The following is a 19856-nucleotide window of genomic DNA, read 5'->3' on the forward strand; positions in this document are numbered from 1 at the left end:
TTCAGCAGCAGAGCTGGCCAAAATGGCGTGTGAAGCTACAGATGCAGGCAGAGGTTTCCTAGGACTGGCTGCCACTTTGCTCCCTCCGTTGTGTGTCCCCCTGCCCACATCTGGAGTTGTGGCTGTGCCATTTCAGCTTGCTCACCTGGCAGGAAACTCCTCCTTTTTCATAGTGTGCATATGTTTTCTACCAGGTTACTGGGCTGAACCAGCTCAGTGATGGCAGAGAAGCGTGGAGTGGGATTGCAGCAGTAAATCCATTGGCGGCCATGGAACTGCAGCCTGTGCCCCTCATACAGACCCTATTCCCCATCTTTGTTTTCATCCTTCTCCCTGTCTTTTCTATTTATACCTTTTTTTTTTTCAGACTAAGTGGACAAAACTACATGCGATATTCAAGATGTGGGTTTGCAGCGGCACTGTCCTGCTTTTGTCTTAATATTTCCAAACATCGTGCCGGTTCTTTTTCACTTCCTGACCTGTTCTTTCCAAAGAGCTATGAACAAAAGATCTGAAACCTCCTGAGTGGAGTTGCTGTTTTACCAGTGGACACATATGGCAAGGGTTGCCTTCCATGGGTGCATCTTTATCCGTATATTAAATGTCACTTGTCATTTATCACCGTCATATCAAAATTGCTATCAAGCAATACAGGTAAGCTAATCTAACAGCTTCGTGTTACCAAAACAGGTTGTTTCTCCCTTCCCTCTATGCTTCTACCGTGTATCTAGATGCTCAGTTCTCCCTGCCTGATCTTTGTATGCTTTTGTCACTGATTCGACCTCTCAGCAAATTGAGACAGCTCGCTAAGCCGGCAGAAAAAAATTATTTTCTCTAATGTCTTCTGAAATTCTTGATTGCCAGTTTCAGATTGCAAATGAATTTTGTATTATCTGCCAACTGTCTTCATGACATTAAAATTCTCCATAAAATTTCCGAAGGTGTCGAACAGCAGAGATTTTTGTGGGTTCTGGAAAATACTTTATATTGTGTAATCTTATGATGAGTTTCCTTTCTTTTAGACTTTTTTTATCCTTTTCCTTTTATGCCGTATGAATACGCTTTGAGAGCCTATGGAGAAAGACCAGGTCAAAAACTTTTTGGAAATCCAGGTATGTAATTTTATCTTAACCAGCCTTATCTACATAAAAATCACTCCTTGAACCTCTAATGCGTTTGCAAAACATGACATCCCACTTGATATGCAATGCTGATTCTTCTCCAGCATGTCATTCAATTTACTATTTCTATTCTTTATTATAGTTTCCAGTAAGTTGCCTGGCACAGACATCAAACACTGATTTGGGTGAGCCCAGAAATCCTTCTTAACAGTCACATTTTCCACCTTCTATTATTCTGGCACTGTAGAATTTAAGGCAGATTTAAGCAATGAGTTCATAAAGCAACAGTTCAATTTTCTTCAGAATTCATGGCTTTATACCATCTGATCTCAGCTATCCCAGTGAGGTCTTAGGGAAAATAAAAAACAGGATAGAAAAAATAATTCAGAAAATAGTAAAACAGCACTACATGAACTGCTTGTGCTCTCAGCATGTCCTGTTTTAGACTCCCTTTTGACTTTAAAGTAGTCTAGGCACAGAAATTTCCAGATGTAAATCTGAAACTGTAGGATTAGATTCCATTGGTTTCTAGACACTAACCAAAAATATGCACCAAATTTAACAAATGTTGAGAGAAGTGATTAAAAATACCACTAGACGGCGTTTGTTAAAGACCAAAAATTGAAAAATTACTTGCCAGGTAACAGAACTTGAGTCAGTTATTCCAAATTCTGATGAGTATCATTTGCTTTGTCTTTCTTACCTACCTAACCCCAAAACAAAATCCAAGGTAGCATTTACGTTCCAGTGAAAACCAGTGCGTAGTATGTAGCCATGCTGAGGAAGTGTAACTGAGCAATGTTCCTTTAGGTTCCTGCAACTGATTACATTTGTAGGTACCAAACTGTAGAATGAAACTAAAATGTCCTAAAAAGAGTAAACAGGCCTCAAAATTTTAGAGTCAAAGACATCGAGTTATGTAGAAGAGGAAGGGATTCCCAAGTGTGCCCTTCCTTCCTTGCATCCGTCATTCCTTGAGGCAGGGGCACCATGGGGAGGGGTGGTGGTGGTTCTTGTTGACTTCTGAAGGACCAGCATTTCCATGTGATGTACTTGTTTGATCTCAAGGAAAACCTGATTAGATCTATGTCCTATGATTGTCTCACACTGCCAAAGTATCTCAGATTTTAGGGACAAGTGACTGTTTCACATACTCGTTCCACATTCACTTCTTGTTCTTTTCCCTTCAAAAGTGTTCCAAAGATGACATTCCTACATTTTTTTTCTATCCTATGAGGAGGGAGGAGTAAAAGGGTGTGAGACTACATCAGAATATTAAAAAAATTAAATTATAGTGGAAGGCAGGATACTTAACCAGAAAATCCCTGTGAGAGTAAGCAAGCTAATTCCACGATCCTTGACCTGAATACACTACGGGCTGGGCACATGCCAAACAAGCTCAGCACATTAAGATCTGGAACTTGCTGCTTAGTTGTGTGAACTACAATTTGCAGCCTGATGCCAGGAAATAAACTGGAGGTTTCAAGAAATAGGAATCTCTCAACTGTTGTTGTCCCCTCTGTAGCTGTCTTGGTTCCAGGTCAATGGGATTTTCTTTTATTAAAGGTCAAAACGGTGACTGAAAATGGCTTTAGACACCAGTACCAGCAAAAAATTGATCATCTGGGCAGTGGCACTCCCTCTGCAGCAGGCGAGGCAATGTGCAAACTCCTGGGTAGAACATGCCACCATCCTCCATGGGTGATCTGTCAGCCTAAGTGGCACTGAGCAAAAGCATCAGGACTACTGACCCAGCCTACAGTACATCACAGCTCCTGGTTCATTAAATACCGCTGCAGGTCATGGAAAGGATGAGGTGAGGATGGGGGACCAGCGGGTCTGTTTTCTGTGCAATCTGTGTCACCATAGTGCAGTTAGCACTGTGGAGAAGGGTGTTAAGAAGAAGTCTTCCACTGGGAGACGGGAAGCCTAACAGGGCCGTTGTATTTGTCATGACAGGAGGTTGCAGAGAAGGAGAAACTGGAAGAGGCCCTTATGCAACTTTTCACTTTGTATTCCCTTTGAAAAGGATACCTTTGCTTTCCTCCATTCTGGAAAAGACCTCCAGATCCCTGGGATCCAAGCGTTAGATAAGGGTGTTAACTGCTTTGTCAAGGAAGCCCAGTTCCTTTGCCATGCACCTACCTTTGCATGTCTGTTATGCAGTTAAGGATATTACATTGAGGTGTAATAGATTTCTGGCTTGAAGATAAAGCACCCATCATTCCATCACTTAATATTTCTATCATATCTCCTTATGTTGGTATTTGGCGTTAAAATTCTGTAGAGGTTGAAAAACATCTTGATTTTCACCCACATCTGAGCAGACAAAGAAAGGAACGCACAAACTGGAACCACTGTGGGCAGACAGACTATAATTAAAAAAAAATTGTAAAGGGTTTTTATTAATGAGAAGAGAAAGGTGGAAGGGTAAGAAAATAGGATGCAAACCTTCTAAGAAGATTTCAAGGCACAGCTAATGACGCATGGTCATGCAGCTCCACTGAAAAATGTTACTAAAGAATGTGTGAAACCTTATTCAAAGATACGAATTGATGTAGAATGAGAATGGCAATAAAAATGGATCTGTCAGAAAGGTGAGTAACTGCAACTAAAACCAATTAGAAGTGATGCTTTGATGCAGGCTATTTTCAGATCCCTGGATACATATAAAAATTACTCTCCCCTCCCCTCTTCCAAATATAAAACTTTCCTGGACCCACACAAACATGTGTCTTTGTTTAGATCAGGCCAAAGCTTTTCTGGGAGGATGTGAAATTTCATCAAGAAGTCACCAATAATGCTAATGGCATAAAGTTCCTCCTATTCAGTGTGTTGGAATCAAATATTTTCTAATAAAAACAAATAGAGAAAAGGTCTCATTATAATGCTTAACTCTTTTGAGCGACTAGCATATATTGACTCAAGAAGAAAAGGGTCAACTTCCAAAATATGCTTAATTTTAGTGGAGGAAGAAATTGGTGAGAAGAATAGGCAAATGTAGATTAGAGAAAGACAGACGTGGGTAAAGAAATGGAGCTGGGTGCACGGAGAGAGCTGTAGAAGAAAGGTCATTCATCTTTCACACATCATTTGCTCAAAAATAATTTTTATAGAAGACTTCCTAATTAGTGTCTTCAATAAGGGATCCAAACCCAGTTTTCTGACAGTGATGCATTGTGCTGGAGGAGAAGAAAAGAAAGGCTCCTTTTCCTGCAGGTGCTAGTCAAGCCCGTGTCCATACACTGGACTGAATGACCAGAGGAATGACTTTTGCAAGGGACCAATCTCTCTTCAGGGCCATTGGTTTGCCTTCTGAATGCTCCTTTGCAGCCCAGGCAGTTGAATCTTGCATTGAAGCACTGCACCAACATGGAAGGATCTGTTTCTCCTTCACATCTGTCTTCTGTTGCCATCCCGCTGGAAGTGCGCTGAGCTAAAACATGGGGCATCCAGGTGATGAAGAAACTACAGTGAACTGTTTGGTTGTCAGGAAAACATCAAGAGAAAAGGCGGTGTCAACATATGGAGCCCATTTCAGACTTACACTGAGGGCAAGAGTTCAACAAACCTGAATCCCAAACCAGACTCTCTGAGTATGAATGAACTTATGGGTGATGCAAGGTTTTTCAGAAATATTGCTAGTGGATGTGATTTGTGTTTTATTAGGTCAGCTATACATTAATATACTATGTATGAGGTCATCATGGTTTTTATTCCTATGCATTCCACATGTGCTTGTTTCCTAGGGGATTTTCAGTTGTTTGAATAAAGCCTAAAATAAATATAAATAAATTCAAGGGTGACATGAGGAGTAAAAGAACATTGCAGCAAAATGGTAAGAACAAATATAGGACCACACAGTGTGTTCTGCCCTACAAAACTGCACCAGGGATAACATAAACACTGAGCTGGCAAGTGGACTTGCTGAGAGATTGCGGGTGTGAGCTGTCTCTCAGAGGCAGGAGGGATTGTGCCGATACCCGTGGCTGCCTTTGAAATGGGCTTCTTAGCAGAAGACCGTGATGCATTTATTGTGCTTGTTAATTCAAAGCAATAAACACATAACTTAAGGATTGATTGTATATAGAAAAAAATCGGCTTATTGGAAGTTAGTGGGTGAACTCCCAGCTATATAACACAATATAATGGGATGGGGAGAGATGAAACCATAGCTTTAATGAGATGTATCTCTTGCAAATGCTCTGAGCTCTTAGAGGGGACCCCACGCTGAAGCAGCCTCTGTCCATCAATCTGGGTTTGAAAGAAAGGAGAAGAGCTGTCACTGCAGAGCAGCTCCCAAACCCTGGTCCCTGGGGCAGCTGCTGGTTGTTGGGGAGAATTGCCTGGTAACAAGGAGCTGCCGCCTTCTCATTTCCAGCTGTTACATTGAAAGAAGCCAAATAACACCAGAATAGAAACTTACTTAGCATTTGTCAGGTTTAATATAACAAAATAGGAGCCATTTAATGGCATCTCTAAATCGTTTACCAAGATAACATAGTTCCTTACCGGCAAAGTAACCAAAAACGCTTCAACCTTTTGCCGAAAGGACCATTTCTCCTGTGGATGCATTTGATTTTAGGCAGGTGGAAAAGCTGGTAATTCATCAGTAAGTGCTTGCGCTGATCAGGGCAGCAGCACTTTGATTTTGTCACCTGCCTTTTTCCTATTAGCAGCAGGAAACACTGACCTCCTTGCCAAAGCCGAGTGCATCCATTCTTTTACTGTCCCTAATTAAAAGGCAAACAAAACAGGTAACATAAGTAAAAATTCCACAAATGTGAAGAACCTTAAACAGAAGCCAGTCACTATTTCCATATTATGTGCACACACACCCCTGGCCTCCTGTTTGTGTATATGTTTAGACATATAGATTCAGTGGCTGAAAATATGTTTACTAGATATGGTGAAGACCGCGTTTTGCCCTCTGGACTGCAACTTAATTATTTTTTATTTGAAGGAGATGAGTTTTTGCAGCAGATTTCTAGCAGGTCCATGTTGCAAAATGAAAACAGGGCTTTCTGTAATCTTTTATTGATTAGCTCCTTGTTCCAACAAGGCATGTCAGTGGGATGCTGTAACCTCTGGTGTGTGTGAAGGATGGGAAAAAGGTAACAGCAGAGAGGGTTGTACCACAGCAGGACAAGAAATAGACATAACTGAGGAACTGAAAAAGTAGTTTTTGGAAAGTGCATGCAAAGATACGTATTAAAATACCAAAATTTAGATTTACTTTTTGAATGGAAAATAGAACAGCTGATGTGCTGGTTTCTCCATCCAAATAGAAATTAGCATATTTATATTTCCTTGTTAATAATAACAGTAATAATAAAAGCAAGGGTTCTGAGTTTATTTTTAAAACAGAAGGTGTTCTGTTTTGGTTTTGCTTTTTTCTGGAAGGGAAATTCTAGCTGTTTGGTTTGGGAGGGAGTGAGAAGTGAATGAGGCCTGTTGACATCTTTGTGGGAGACAAAGAAAAATGGTCGTGGTGGTCAGGCCAGAGCAGATGGTTATCCTGCTGTAAGCCTGCCATCCCCGAGGGAAGGAGGTTCCAGATGTCATGCTGTTGAGCAGCCTGTGTAATTGGCTGCCATGAAATTTCCATATCCCAAAGCTGCAAAATCCCAAAGCAGCAAACCAAAAGGAGATAGGAGGTACAGAGAATGGCTTACAAGTCCTGGGAACAAAAGGTGGCATTGATGTGGGCTTGGGTGTGGTAGGCAGCCCAACAAAGAGCTGCTCGTGGAGCCTGGATCCACTCTTTTGGAGGGTGCTGTCAACAGAAAGAAAAGAAGATCTGTTCTGGTTTATATTAAAAGAATCATAGTTCTGTGTGCTGGTTTTGGGTAGGAAAGAGTTAATTTTCATCATAGTAGCTAGTATGGGGCTATGCTTTGGATTTGTGCTGGAAACACTGTTGGTAATTGGGGATGTTTCCATTATTGCTGAGCAGCGCTTACACAGCATCAAGGCCTCTTCTGCTCCTCACCAACCCCACCAGCGAGCAGGTGGGGGGGGCACAAGGAGCTGGGAGGGGACACAGCCGGGACAGCTGGCCCCAACTGACCCAAGGGGTATCCCGTACCACATGGCCTCATGCTCAGCGTATAAAGCTCAGGGAAGAAGAAGGAAGGGGGGGATGTCCAGAGGTATGGCATTTGCCTTCCCAAGCTACCACTACGCATGATGGAGCCCAGCTTTCCTGGAGATGGCTGAACCCCTGCCTGCCCGTGGGAAGTGGTGAATAAAGCCCTTGTTTTGCTTTACTTGTGTGCACGGCTTTTGCTTTACCTATTAAACTGTCTTTATCTCAGCCCACGAGTGTTCTCCCTTTACTGTTCCAATTCTCTCCTCCATCCCACCTGGGGGTAGTGAGTGAGCAGCTGTGTGGGGATTAGTTGCCAACTGGGATTAAACCACGACATTCAGCAACATGTTATTTTAACCAGGAAAATTAGGGAGGGAGAGGGATATCTAGGTGAAGTATTGCTTCCCTTTTGAATTACAGATCACTCTGAAAGATACGGTAATGTGGCAAGACATTGTAGTGAGAACTGTTTTTGAGCATGTTGTGCTGCATTTATCAAATACCAAAACTTTCTAATATTGATACTTACAATGATGCAAGAAGTATACATCAAGAAAACCCGTTTCATTTGTGTGCGAGCTGGTCTTCAGGTAAACTTATTGATGCTCTCTGCTCTATAAGAAATCTTTGTGGTTTAGGAAGACAGTAATATTATGAAAACAAAAACCAGGATGCATACACAAAAATAAAACCAGTCTGTACCTCCATCCATAGATGCATACAAATATGCACATATATGTATCCCCATAGCCACATACGTATTGCCATGTCTCAGCATCCTACAAACTCGAATCAGTTAAGCTTCTTACAGCACTTCTTTGAGACAGGAAGGTATTATTCCTGTTTACAGACTAGAAAGCTGAAGCCTGGAGGTGAGGAAGTTCAAACGTAAAACCCAGGAAGAACTGGAACTGACTATTTTTTTTAAGTTCAAGGTGGTTTTTTTCTGTCCAAGGTTTACAATACCATCTTTTCTTTCCAGTACTTAACTTGATTTCAAAACTTCTATGGCAAAGAGAGAAAAATTATGGGATAGAATAGCATTGAAATAAAAGGAGAGAATTATTGTTTCCTTTTAAGTTGAGAGAGAGAGAACCTTTTCTCCATCTTAGTTTGTATCAGAGCAGTTATTTAAGAATGAAGGTCTGATTCTTCAAAAAACAATGTATTTTTGATATCATTGATGCCATCTGGGTCTGCAAGCTCTACCACAGGAAGAAGTGAATAAGTGGTTGAGAAAGCCTCTGAATGAGTTACACTCAGACCACAATAATTAAAGGTCTTCTTGGATCTTAAGGACTGGAACCAGAAAAACAATGGCCCAAAAGACCCAGTTCAGCACCACTGTATTTTGATGTGGGCAGACCAGTGTGCCATATAAAACCCAGCAGCAACACCCCTTTAAAAGGAATAAACAGGGCAAAGCAGGCCTGGAGGGGCAGCAACCCCTTTTACAGACTCGTGCAAGGGGCAGATTAATCCATTCCTACTGCAGGACACGGGCTGGGGCTTTCTTCAGCCTGAGGTGCTGACCCCTTGTCCCTGAGGAATACACCCTCGCTTCCTGAAAGCACCACCGTGAAGCAGTGGAGGTGATAGAGAGGGGAACTGAGATACTGTGGCATACGGAAAGGACACTTAGAAGGGAATAAGGTATCTCCTATGTTAGCTTTTTTCAGTATTTTATCTTTTGACTGTATATTATATACAGGACCCAGCCTAACACTGGATACTGAGCTCATAAATGATTTACTCATAAATGACTTGTACTGACTCTCTCCAAAGGAAACCCAGTCACCAAGTGGTTGCCCTTTGTCTATAATCACTTTGCTTTCATCTATGGTTTGGCACCAGCTGCATCAGAAAAAGGCACATAATTACAGTTTGCTTCTAAGTTATTTAACCAGAGATTCAAATTTTAAGCCCCAGAAATTACACGTTGGTTATAACAAAGAAAAAAATCCAAGTACCTCTTTAAGGAGCCAGTGTTAAGCAGAATACTCTTGGGTAGGTCAAACCTATCGCAAGAAAAACACCTTATATCTGGGAAAAAAACGCCTTCAGTCATTATCTGGCTAGAAAATTAAGGTCAGCTGTTTTCTTGCTAAAGTTTTCCAGTTCTTATTTTTATTAAGTGTGCATTGTTTATACATTGTGCTCTAGAAATATTTTATTACATAAATGTTTGTATTGAGGGAGGGAGGAAAGGGTGGGAAAAAAACAACAGATAAATCCAGCCTATTTAGGGCTTTCAGTCTGTACATATGCTTCAGGAAGGATCCTCATGGCATGACTCACTATATGCCAGGTGCATTTTCTGCCTGGAAATGTAGCTCAGCTTTCCATACCACTGGCAACACTGTCAAAACTAGAAATCTTTGGTATGTCCATCACTTGCACAGACACCCACTCTTAGGGCAGGTGCAGTAAATGCACAGCCAATGCACATTTTTGGGGTGAAGTCCACTAAATCCCGCATGCAATATCCCCCCAAAAGCAGGGGACTCACTGAGCATGGGCTGTATGAGCTACACACCATCAGCAGAGGAGCTGCCCTCACCGTGCAGGGGGGCTGTAGTAAGGCCAGTCAGAGCTTTTCAAGGTGTTTGGTGGGAGATGAAGGGGAATGGTGAGGTACCTGCTGCATTGCTGCTGCTCTGTGTCTCCCATGAGTAGTGCCATGCTCTAACCTTCAGGCAAAAAAGGGCTCATAAGATCAAAGCTTTGTGTTAGGTGCAAAACATAAAGTTAAGAGGCTGTGGCAATGCCGCTGGTGTGAGTCCTGCATGCCAGTTAACCCATAACAGACACGAGTTCATGTGTCGTCCCATGTGCATACATTCTGCATAGCTATATATGTTCATTGCACAGGGTGAAGATAACTGCCTTCTGTGGTGCGTCAGGTTTCTTGACTCAAGGCTCAGCTGTGGCCACATCCAGAGCACCACACAGGGAGTGATAAAACCTGACCCCAGAACCACCCCAAGCTTACCCATGCACATGCCTGCCCAGGGGGCAGAGGCATCCAGTTTCCAGCAGCCTTCTCCTTCCCTCTCTCCTCATGTGCTGAAGTATCTCCTGAGTGACCCCTGCAGCCTGATACCCACCAATGGGAGCCACAGAGAAGCTGTAGCACAAGCCATTCCCATGGGACAATCCCTGCACGCTGATCCTCTCTCCCCATCCCTCACTGTGCCAGGGGAGCAGTGCCCCTGTCCCACTCCTGAGGGGCATGGGCGACTCCTCTGATGCCCTCCAGTTGCAAGGGAGATGTTCAGCTCCTCCTGCTGTGCCTGGGAATGCTGCCTCCCCCCAAAAAAGGCTGCCTCCAGCTGCTCTCCCTTTTTCATCCCCTTTGCCCAACTTAAATAAATATCACTATAGTATTGTGCAGCTTCCAATAGGGGCTGGTAAGCGGATTGCGAAGGCTCATTTTTTTCTGGAAAGGCAGAAAACTAATGCAAACGACATTCACTGTGGTTTTTGATTTGTGCAGCTTGATGTTTATCAGCCCAATTGTACACCAGGGAAAGAAATGACAGGATTGTTCTCCTTGTCCTACATGGAGTTTAACAAGAAAACCTGTGAAACTCTTTGTTACAGTCAAGTGTAACTGAGGCCTTCACATTTCCAGAAGTAAAGCGGGTTCTCTAGCCAAATTAAAGAAAGTGGAGAATTGCCAAAGAAAACATTTTTGTCCAGCTTAGCTTATCTGATGTTACCAGCATGCAGTGATACTTAATCGTAGTGAGTTATTTCCTCTGTTAAACATAGAAGCAAGAGCAAGTATGGATAAACAATGCATGCAACCAAACCCCAAGTGTTTAACTATTTTAGCTTACCGTGGCAGGAAGCAGGGGCGGAGGGGGAACAGATAAAACTAAGCATTCCTCAAAGAGCCCAGCTACTGATTTCTGTGCTGGAATTGTCTCCATTGGAGAAGAAAGCCTAAAGCACAGAGCAAGTGGCTGTCCAGCAGCCAAAAGCTCTCGCAGAGCCCGGGTTAGCTGTGAAATACAGGCGCTCTGTGCAGGGTTGGGTTGGATGACTTGGGAAGACATATCTGAGATCTCATGGTTTGGAAGATGCACAGGAGGAAGCAAAAGTCTCACCCACCTTTAGACATGTCTGGAACAGATGTTTGGTTCTGATCCACTCACCCCAGGCTTTCCTCATGGCAAGCAAAGGAATGTAGACACCTTGAGGGGCACAATTCATCTGAGCTATTTCAAGTGTCTGCTTTGGTATTAAATGATTCACACCCTGAATACATTCTTATCAGTTTAAAAGAGATTACTCCATAGTGGATGTCTGCGTTATAAACATCGGTATTTCATCAAAAGAGCCCATAGGTCAGCACAAGACTTCCTTGTGGCATTGCCATCATCTTTGGCCATTTGGAGCTGTACAGTTTTTGCCCACCTGGGTGGCAAAGGGAGGAACAGGAAACCAGAAACCTCACTTCCTAGAAATAAGATCCTAACCCTCCAAAGCAAATGTGTAAAGCTGCACTGGGACAAGGAGGACTGGCAGGGATTATCTCCCCAGATAATGCAGTTTCACGGTTTTCCCTCCATCCTTGAGTCCTACAGTTGTATTTAGAAAATTCCAGTGCGTTCCAGGCCAGGAGCTTCAGAGCAAAATGGACCTACAGAAAAATTTAGAAGAGTATACAGTACAGTGTTATTCATTACCACTATAAACCAGTCTTTAGCACAACAGTTTTGCTGCACAACTGTTTGTTAAGAGCATAAAATTGTATGCTGCCAAGATAATATACAAAGGACCAAAGGGATTTTCCAGGACGAAGGGCTGAAATAGGTTTGTGTGGCTGAGACAGGGTTTTTGCACAGTAAGCACCCCAGTATCTCTGTGGCTGGAAGACAACGAGCAGAGCCAAGTTCCCTTAGCACATGGGAGGTGATGCAGACTCCAGCACAAGGAGGGTGGGCAGAGTCTGATCCTACCCACCTCAGAGGCCATGGGCATTCTCATTTGATTTACAGCTGCTTGAAATTCTTGTTGATTAATTATGATTTAGTGTGAGGTGTGCATGGTGAATTAAGTGAGGTTATGAAAGGAAAGCTTTGGCTGAATGTCCAGAACAAGGTCTAGGTTGTGAAATCTCTGTGTGGTGGAGCAATGACGACTCATCCAATGATGGCTCCAGGGATGCCTCAGGTTGTGTCAGCACCCCGCCAGCCATCCCATTGCCTGGACAGTAAGCCATGACCTGGGATGCCATTTCCTCACTGATAATTTCTATGCCAATGGGCCTTCTGTTCACATGAAAATGTACTTTGACATGTTAAGTTCTAGCTCCTGCCTATACCTTTTCAGTTATGCTGGGTAGGGTGAGACACAGCCTTTTCCAATAGCATATACTCATTCATAAGCTAGGATGTTCATCGCCACTGCAGCAAAAAATGTGTTTGCTAACCCTTATGCGTATCAAACAGGTGCCGATGGCAAAAACATGTTCTGCAGTAGGTCCCAAGGAACCTCAAGGCTGAACAGAGCACCATAGAGTCATCTCATTCCCTGCCAGCAATCCTTGGACATCATCCAAAATTGCCTGTGGCTTCTTGAGTTTAGTTCAGTTGGAACTGAAAATTAACAAGAGAAGCATGTGTAAACTTCTGTGCATGTAGAGGTGGAAAAAGCAACATATAGAAGACTATATCTCAGTAGCCTATGTGTAAGTCTAAGGGAATAGTGTAAAAAATATATGTATTATATGCTTCCCAGTGGATACTTCAGAGCCACAGTAACTAAAACTGTGTCTTGTGAACAGCAACAACTCCGTGAGTGTGAGCAGAAAAGAAACAAAACTAAACCAAACAAGCCAACAGATGGATTGCATTGTGCAGGAGAAGCTGCTCACCATTTCTGTGGGGACACAGCAGTTGTACCCACACTGAAAAAGCTCATCCCCACGTACCATGCTCCTCCACCTGCCAGGTGCAGTGTCCTGAGTGGCACATCAATTCAGAACATCAGTTCAGAGCTCACGTGGAGCTAGAAGAGCAGCATGGAGAATCCTCTGCTTTAAATGTATTTTGACATTGGCACAGTCAACTTTAACAGGTTGTTTTATGGATCCAGTTACAATACATGCAAGAAATCTCAGGATCAGAGCACCTGGGCTTGGTCAGCCAGCACTGCTGTGCCCAGCAGCTTGACTGCTCTCATCCATTGGCCTAACAGTGACACGGGCAGTAACAGTAGGAAACCCAAACTGGGGCAGTCTTTGCTTTTGTTTCTTCATCTGTGGGAAGTGTACAGAGGACTATAATTGGAATCAAAGAGTTTGCAGTAAGAAAAATAAAAAAGCCCAAGGGATGCTGACTGGTTTGAAAGACTTCAAGTTTGTTTACATCTCCTTCTTTTTATTTTTTCCTCATTATCTGGGAGTTTGGGAGTACTGTAGCATAGAAACATCTTAAAGTGGAAAGGCTAGGGCACTCATGGAAAGATACTCGCTGACAGAGGTTCCAGTATCAAATGGAGTTCTTCTTACAACCAGTAGTAGTAGTGTGCTCAGGATTTCTTTCATGTGTGGGCTTCACACTTATGCAGCCTATTTGACTCAAAGGGCCTTATGGCTCCCTGCAATTATAAATGGGACTGACTGGACTTTTTGCCAGCCCTGTTTATACTTACACATTCTTATCTGGTTAATATTTTGGTTTGGTTTGGTTTTGTGGGTCTGTTGTGTTTTGTCTCTGTGACTGCAACATATTTGAAAAAAGTCCTGAAATGTCAACTATATCAAGAGTACAAGGGTGACTGTCTGGGATTACTCTAAGCACTTTCTCTCCTGCAAGAGAAGAATGATAAATTTACATCTTCTTTTGTACATAAGGGGATTTCTTGAGTCTTTCAGGAGTTCTCTACTGTTTAGACAAGTTTTGTTGTCATTGAGAGAAACAGCAAAGTTTGGTACATTGCTAAGAGGTGCTTGTATCTTCAGAGTCTTCTGAAGATTCATAGGCAGTAACTGATCTCCCAGCTCCTCCTTCCATCACAGTCACATGACCCTTCCCTTCAAGGCTTTACTTTGGTATGGAAGTTGCGTGTCAGTGCAGTGGTCATGCAGTGGAGTTTTGAGGGTACTCCATTTTTCAGACAAAATATCACAGCTCTCCCTCTTCTGTTGCCTCTGTGGCAGAGACAAAGAATACCTGGCACATCTTAGAGTAGTTGCAAAGTTTAGATCTACCCCTTCATTTTGAATAGTTGGGTTTCTTCTTATTTTTTTGACTTGTTTTAAAGTCGATTTTCTTTCCCAAAAAAGAAAGTAACAGAAACGTGTACTTTCCCATTATATAAACATGTTTTCCCATAATAAAAAGCATGTCTTAAAGACATGAGCATGTTTCTACTAAATCTATGTCGATTAGTGACACCAGCAAAATGGAGCTAACTTCTTCAGGTGCTGGGGTTTCTTCTCTCTGACAGCATTTCCACTGTTATTCCATCAAAGTCAATAGAAATAATCTGGCTCAGAGCACACTAATTGAGACTTTTCTGACATCTCCGCAATGCAAGTGGAGATCCAAAACTGAAATATTTTCGAACCCTTTGTTGAAAAACCTATATATTACTACAAATCTTTCTGCTTCTGTCTTTTTTGCAAGGAACGCTATTTCCATCCTTGCTTAATTTTCTCTTGAAACTTGTTTTGCTGTGCGCTCTTCCTTGTTCCCCTTATCCATCTGAAATACGCATAAAGTACTTTCCTTTCCCCTTCTGCCTTTATTTTACTTTCTCTTCTTTCACAGCGGGTATCCACTGAGTCAGGAGATGAGGTGTCTGTCATCTGTTGTACAGAAGAGACATGCATAGCCCAGCGTACTCTCTATTATTTTTCATAACAGCTTGACAATATTGAGTCATTGCATCCTATAGGCCACTGAAAGTTGCAAACCTAACTGTGAAACTTCACATTCCTCTTACTGAATTATTTTTTCAAATGATAATGCTCATTTATCAAGATCTTTTTGAATTCCAGTCCCGTTCACTGGAGTGCTTGCTACCCTTCCCTGTATAGTGGTCCACAATGAGAAGTACTAAGTATAGTTTTAATGGATTATTGAAGCTATACATTAAAATGTTGAATAACAAAAGACTTAGGCCCTTGTAAATGTCCATTTCATACATTCTTCTATTCTGATCACAGATCCTTGATAACAACTTTCTGAATACAGTTTTCCAACTGTTTCTCTTGATTTACCGTATACATGTAACGTGCATGAGTATATCATGTGAGCTGGTTGCAAGACCTTGCCAAATTGAAGAGATATCGTACCTCCCCTATCTACAAATAGTACATTGGAATAAATCAATAAATCTATTACCTTCACTTGAAAGGATAATGCCTTATGACCTACCCTTGAAAAATTTGTGCTAACTTTTCCTTTTTTCCTTTTTTTTTTTTTTTTCCTGAGACTTATAAATTGCTGGATTGCATCTGGATGTAAAGCCTTTCATGAGTAAATGAGATTGCCAATTCAAAGCCCATCAGAAATAAATGGAAATTTTTTCAATAGCTGAATTGAGCAAATTCAGCTCAAATCTTGCAAAATAAGCAAGATGGTCACAATCCACTTTGCAGCAGGCAGGTATACAATGATGTACAATGGGGATGAAGAAGCAGAGCAAGTGCTGATGCAAATAGGCATCCCTTCACCTGCACGTCCTCAGAGATGTGCTTTTGGTCAAAGCACACTGTGGATAATCATTTAGTATTTAACAAAACACCTAAATTCCTAATGGCTGTTATTTGATTATATTTGGCTTTCAAACTGCAGCCTGTAGTAGGAAGAGTTAGAGAGTACACTGTATGGGAAGGATTTCAAAGTCCAGCAGTATTCAAAGTCCTGCAGATTTCAAAATCGTGGAGAGTATCCCTCTGCTCCAGTAAAAACCATGTCAAAACTCTTGCTGACTGTGGTGAAAGCAAAGTTGGCTGATCTCTCAAAGTTTTTTAAAGCTGGTTTGTGTTTGACCTGCTCAGTTAATTGGCTGAACAATACATACATTAAATAAGAACCTACCAAACACCTCTTCCCTTGCACGTACCAAAGCTGGTCTGCTGGAAGATGTAAAGTCCTGCACCCTGCTCTGCCAAGGAAGGCAACAGATGTGGGAAGCGCTGTCATCCCTCGTGGCGTCCCCTGCACCCAGGGACCCCTGTCCCTCCTGCCTGCCATGCTGTCCCACCAGGGCTTTGGGGGGAGCTCTGGAAAATACAGAGGCCTCTCATCCCGAGAGTCAAGGCTGACTTTTAGAATAGAAAAGTTTAAAAATGCAATGAGTGTGGCTACTTGTCCTTAAACCACCCCTGCCAACCGCAACTTCATGATTTACTGTCCCCTCCAAACCAGGGCTGCCACAGCTCACATCTTAGCAGGCGACACTCAGGGGCACAGTGGCAAATCACAGCCAGTGTAATATGTATTTTTTAGCCCTGAAAAGTTTTGTAGCCTCCTCATGTGCATCAGAGCTGGCAGAATTACGGCTTTTTATTGCATACCAAAGTGCTCCGTTCTGCAGGTCACTTCAAGGCTATTTCTGATTTTACTGGGACTAATGGTAGCACTAAATACTCCCCTTGGTAGCAAGTAAGTATAGCCCATTCATTTGACTTAACAAAAGTAAACTAAACATAATATTTTCCTTCTGAAAATAAATGGAAATAATATCTTAAAAAATGAACCCAGAATAGATATTTAAGTCATGAAAAAGACCTTTCCTTTTTGTTATTTCAAACCACCATGATTTATATCCATTTTGTTTCTTTCAACAGCAGCTAGTGGTGGTGAAGTAACTGAAAAAGCATAAATCACTGAATCAGAGCTTAGTAAGTCATGTAATACCATGACCTATATATTCCTATTAGGTGACTTGCTACACTTGCATGGTTCCAAGTTGAAAAGAATGTGCATTTCTCTAAAAACGTATAACTGAGTGGTTGGGAAAAAAGCGCACAGAGGATAATAATAAGAAAGCATGCAGCTCAACATGGAAAGGCAAGGCTGTGAGTTACTGATATACTTTTTCTCAAAATCCATTTGTTTATCATAAATTTTCGTGTCTGTGCAAGCATATTAAGAGATATTCAGTGATGTGGTGGTTACTGGAATCATTACAAAAACAACAAACCTGAGGAGAAAGCCAGTTCTTCAGCATTTTATTTACTATACAGGACAAGCAATAAAACACACTTGTAAAATTTTGAAACTTCACAGTTCCACTGAGCAAGCACTTGGTAAGAAAACGCCAGTTTTGCAGCAGGTTTCAATTACATCTATAGTGGATTTCAGGGCAGTTACATCAGCTGCTATATATGCTGGGCAAATCGAGAAGCTGATTAGTGTGGATGAATTGTGCGAATAGGCAGCATGTGGTTCTTCTCTCAATTATTTCACCTCCGTTTTCTTCTGCTAACACACAGGTTTCTCAAGAAGCAGTCAGTGTTTTCAAAATAGCCCTGTAATGAAGTGTAGGCAGGATCTTGCCTGTTGAGAGATCAGGATGATGATGAAATTGCCTTTCCTGAGAAATCAGGAGTCTATGAACACGTTTGCTATATATTTGGGTTGTCTATTCAGATTTATTTTAAATTCTTACCTTACACAGGCACAATTTCAGAAAAAACACAATAATAGCAACACAAACATTTTCCCAGTTTGATTATTAAGCAGCCGACTGTTTGGAGAATAGTTTTAAATTTAAGGAGGGGGAGACTTCCCAAAAGATTAAATTATTTGTTATTTGGTGATGGTTTAAAAGGAAACAGAGTATTGGAAAAAACAGCTGTAGGCTAAAAAAGGCCTTTATGAGCTTTTAAAATACCCCACTACAGAGTCCTGCTAGGTCTTTAGGAATACAATTGCTAAATCAGCAAGCCAAACATCATGATCAATTTTTTGTCTAGACAGAGTCCTCTCACCCTCTTTCCAGCCCTTGTCTCTCTCCATGTCCATTCCTGAAATACCTCAGCAGCAACTGCCTGCTCATCCTTGGCGACAAGCAAGGAATCCTCCTGCAATTGTTCAAATGTCCCAGTGATTTCCCTCCCCCCGCCCCCCCCCCCCCCCCCCCCCCCCCGCTATTTGACTGGGGAAACAAGTTTTCTCAGAGGCAAGAGGAAAGTGAGGAGAAAGCATAGGTCCAAAATGATGTGCTGCTGTTATGAAAAGGTGAATGCAGTGTGGGAGATGTTTTATGCAGATCCGAGGGGGATGGTGTGCATGTGGCTGGGGGTGGGGGGGTGGGGGGAGGACACGCCCGTGAAGGTGGTGAGCTTGCCAAGCTGTCCAAAGAGGGAATCATTGCCTCCACCAGTGCTCCCATGTGCAGCAGTAGGGCCTCATGTGGGTGTGGGAGCCATGAAATGCCTGCTAGGAGAAGGTGCAAGCAGCCATAGGAGGTCTCTTTGGCTGTACCCCCTTTTCCCAGCTTTCCCCCTCTGCTTTCAGCAAACTTGGAGGTGAGGAGAAGACTGCAGGAGCTGCAACCCAATGATACTGCTGAGACAGAGGCGGGTGGGATGGCTTTTCCTGCCCACAGGAGTGTCTGGCTATGGCCATGGGCCACACAGGCTTTGGGGTTCACAGTGGCAGCAGCATATCCCAGCTGTAGGGAAGGGGTGGGTGGGAGGACAGCTGGTTCCCAAAAGGGTCCCAGCTCTGGTGGTCCTTGCGCTGGCACTGGGAGGGCAAGGGGCCAGTGGAGGTACAGGGCTCTTGGTGATCAAGGAGGCTGTGAAAAGAGGTTTGCTGGAGCTGGGGTGGAGGGCTGGCTTTGCTGAAACAGAGGGATAGGGATGCTGTAACCCACAGAGCCATCAAAGCAGAGCACTCTGAAAGAGGTTCAGCTGACTGAGGACTGCAGAGATCTGGTGAAAAGCAAGACAAACTCCCGTCCTGTCATTGTGTGGTTGCAAGAAGAGATTCAGTGCAATTTTCTTTCCAAAAGAAGATATTGTTTTGAAGTAAGTCTGTACATTTCACAGACGTGCCAATATACTGGCTAACACAGTTCCTATTCCAGAATAAGAATATATTATTTATTCTTGATAGGAGGTCGAATAAAGAAGGAAATGAACTGAAACAACATTCCAGTGTATTTGTTATTTCCAAGCTCCTAATTGAGAAAAACAGAGTTGCACAACTTTTTTTGAGATTTCATCCCTGATTGTTCTCTGAGGGATCAAACATTACAAGAGACACTTATGTGGACAGCCTGGGCAAATACCTCCTTAAAAATTCCAGCAGGATGAAGAACAAGATTTTCTGGAAATCACTCAGTGCAAAACACTGCCCAAATTCCATTTGAACAAAAAGGCACATCCACAAATGTAACACACAGACAGCTTTCAGGCTTCAGTAGCAAGTCCTGTTTAGCTCAACCTTTGCTGCCAGGTGGGAAGGCTCCTGTACTCTTAAAAACACTACAAGCACCAACACATCTTTTCTTTTTTTTTTTTTTCTTCTTTTTTTTTTCTTTTCCCCTGACAGGATCTTGTGGTTTTAGCTTCTCAGTTTTGGAGTCTTCAGGGTGAGACGTTATGGGAATAACATCTATTCTGCTCAAGAGAAAAGGAGCTGGAGAGTCAGCTAGAGCCCTAGACATCT

This window comes from Falco punctatus (genome assembly GCF_963210335.1).
Source record: "Falco punctatus genome assembly, chromosome: 2".
In the NCBI taxonomy this organism is placed as follows: domain Eukaryota; kingdom Metazoa; phylum Chordata; class Aves; order Falconiformes; family Falconidae; genus Falco; species Falco punctatus.